The sequence below is a fragment of the Myotis davidii genome, unplaced genomic scaffold (assembly GCF_000327345.1).
Source record: "Myotis davidii unplaced genomic scaffold, ASM32734v1 scaffold750, whole genome shotgun sequence".
NCBI classification, from domain to species: domain Eukaryota; kingdom Metazoa; phylum Chordata; class Mammalia; order Chiroptera; family Vespertilionidae; genus Myotis; species Myotis davidii.
The window spans coordinates 846,405-849,509 of NW_006282814.1; the positions used below are offsets into that span (position 1 = coordinate 846,405).

General features: G+C 59.6%; 1 long non-coding RNA gene across 1 annotated transcript in view; it reads right to left on the reverse strand.

Moving 5' to 3' along the window:
* LOC107182453 overlaps positions 1 to 2,509 on the reverse strand; it is a 9,828-nt gene extending 7,319 nt beyond the window's left edge. The window contains exons 1-2 of the long non-coding RNA XR_001513167.1: positions 2,402 to 2,509; positions 604 to 678 (exon numbers count right to left, since the gene is read on the reverse strand). This is a non-coding gene — a long non-coding RNA (uncharacterized LOC107182453). The remainder of the gene's footprint in view (positions 1 to 603; positions 679 to 2,401) is intronic.
* Positions 2,510 to 3,105: the final 596 nt, after the last annotated feature.

Consider the following 3,105-nt stretch of genomic DNA (forward strand, 5'->3'; position numbering starts at 1 on the left):
GGCGACATGCCCACTGCACCGCCCGGGACCCAGTGACATGCCCACCCTACCGCCTGGGACCCGGTGACATGCCCACTGCACTGCCTGGGACCCAGTGACATGCCCACCGCACTGCCCGGGACCCGGTGACATGCCGGGAGGAAACAGCCTTTTGGACCAGGAGAGAGCATGGGCAGCAGCGCAGGCACATGCAGAGCAGGTGACCTTGGCAGCAGTGACCTTCCTCTCCCTGGGAGCCCCGGGGGCCCAGTGAGGCCTCAGGTCATCCAGAGCTGCTCGCCTGGGTCAGCGCCTGGGGTTTCTCCTGGCCACTCGCTCCGACTGCGCTTCAGTTTCTTCAGCCACGAAGTAAAGCTGCTGGTCTCTCCCTCCAATTGGCTGCTTGGTGATGGGGTGGGGTGGGATGAAAAAAGAGTGACAGTGGAAGCCCACACGCAGGGACTGGCCTTGCAGCATTTGAGCCCATTCGGGATGGGTGGAGGGAGATGGTAGGCTGGGGTGGCACAATGCAGGGGGGGCAGTGGATGGAGACTGCAGGCTGGGGTGGCACAATGTACGGGGGGCAGTGGATGGCGACTGCAGGCTGGGGAGGGGTGGGCATACCTAGTGGCTAGCAGGTGAGCGCTCCAGGCGGCTGGAAGCTGGGTGGGGACTGACTTCAATCTCCTCAGGGCCAACCTGAAATGAACTTTGTTACACTTTTGTCGTCATGACTCATAGTTCCTCATGGGACTCTGTTCCCGTTGTATGTGTCATATGTGTGAAGTGATTTGCAACGTGAGACACAGTGACACCCCTTTCCCCAGGGGACAGGGTCGCAGACCCCCCGAAACTGGAGATAGTGCTGCGCCCTGTGTGAGCGCTGCCTCTTCCCCATCCTCGCCTTCTCACGGAGGTGGCCCTGGAGCTCCTCGGGCTCGAACCCAGCACCACTGCTCCCGCTGAGACAAAGACTCAGAGCTCAGTAGTCACCCTGGCGACCGGGCAGCTGCTCAGTGCCCGCAGGCAAGCGGGTGTGCTGGGCACAGGGGTGATGCCCATCCTGGGCAGGACCAGCAGTTGCCATGGGCAACTGAAGCCGAAGATGGAGTGGGGGATCTGCTGCACATTTCCTTCTCAGGATTGTAGACAAAATATTGGAAATGCTGTATTAGGTGATCAATCGATGTCAGTTGCTGCCTTCCCTCCTCCATCCCTCCCTTGTCACTGAGAAAGCAGAGTGGCCACCTTTATCCCTGAGCGTCCAACTGGCTCTGCACCCGATTCTGATTTGTTTGTGGGGGGAGGGGAGGGGGGGTTCCCACCAAGCATCTCAGCCCCGTCACTCTGCCCAGGGACGCACCGCTCACGCAGCAGGAGCGCTCCGCCCACGCGCGCCCCACGTGCCCCACGCACTGCAGATGCCAACAGCCACGGCCGCCTGTGCTCTGGCCAACAGGCTGGAGATGGATGGTCCCACCACCCCTCCCTTGGGTGCAATCACCGTGCCAGCACAGCTCCTAGAACTCGGAGATGCGTGCTGCTCACTAGCTCACAGTTTATCAGGAAAGGACGGAACTCGGGAGCAGCCAGATGGAAGAGGTGCGCCGGGCGAGGCACGGGAAGGGCACGGCTCTCCAGGCACCACTGCCCCCCAACCCCGTGTGCATCACCCACAAGCTCCCCACCCCCGTTCTGTTTGTTTGTTTTGTGGGGGCTTTCTCACACAGCAGGATTGCGTAAACCACTGGCCATTGTGGATGTTCAGCCTCCAGCCTGCCCCTCTCCAGAGCTGGCTCCTCGTGACCAGATGCCATCCTTAGTAGAGGAGCAAAAGTTACTTCACCGATAAAACTGAAGACACCTCTTTACCTCATCACTTAGGAAATCCCAATGGCTTTAGGAGCTCTGTGTCAAACGGGACAAAACCCAAATGTATCTTCTTGTTGTAAAGTCACAATGTCACAGCATCAGTATTTATGGTCACCACAGTGGGAGCAGAATGACAGGAAACAGCCTCTGTGCTCCCTGGGAGTGAACGGTGTGCCAGAGGCTTCTGGTGGACCTGCCTCAGAGGGCCAAGGAGACCACAGGGGAGGCTGGGGGAGCAGGAGACCACGGGGGAGCCTGGGGGGGCCAAGGAGGCCATGGCAGAGCCTGGAAGAGCAGGAGTGTGGGGGCAGCTTGTGGATAAAGAAGAGAGAACAGGTGCACTCTCTGCTCGCCCTTCTTACCATGGTTTTCTAGCATGTACATAGTTGGGGAAAGGGCTAAAACTCAGAGAGCTTCAGGAGGCAGAGTCCGTGAGTATGTGAAACACAGAGACACAGACAGACACAGAGACAGACAGGCAGAGAGACAAAGGTGCAGGGGTGTGTGGGGGGTGGGGTGGGAGGAGGGAACCCCAGCTAGAGTTGCCTACCTTAGTGTTTGAAGAGAAAGGGAGGCTGAGTGACCCAGCCCCTGGCCTCCCAGGCTGAGCGCACCCACCTGTGCAGCTGGCGGCTGTGGGGAGTGCACGGGGGAGGATGCCAGCCAGCTGTCACAGCACAATTCCCTTGAACCCTCACCTTGGGAGCAGGAGCCATGCAGATTACCACATGGTGTGGGCAGACGCTCAGCCGTGGCACGCTGCCCAGACCCTCCCCACTCTGCTGTCTCCCTCCAGCTCCAAGATGCGCCTCTGATCTGCTGAAACATGTTTCTGAACAGAAGAGCTCAGCGCTGTGGGCCAGGAAGTGTGTTCCCAGCTTGGTCGCTGCTGGCCCCTGCTGCCTTTCCTAAGAACTAGAAGGTTCTGGCCTGAGATGCTGAGAGGGAGGCCTGCCTCCTGTAGGCTGACAGTCAAGACCACGGCAGGGTGTGCGCAGCTGGGCTGTTGCCTGGGGCTGAGAGCCTGCCTTCTGCCCTCATAGGAGCCACGGGGTAGCCTGCCACGCCCTCTCAAGGCGATGGGGCAGGCTGGCACTGGAAGGAGGGCCACTGTCAGAGTTCCTGTCACTCCTACCGTCACCTCCAAACCTCGGGAGAGGCGAGATCCTCAGCAGATGAAAGCGATGCATGTCTTATGTCCCTGCTTTTTTCCTTCCCATCCCCTCCACCCCCCTTTGTTGTTTTTGTCCGGTT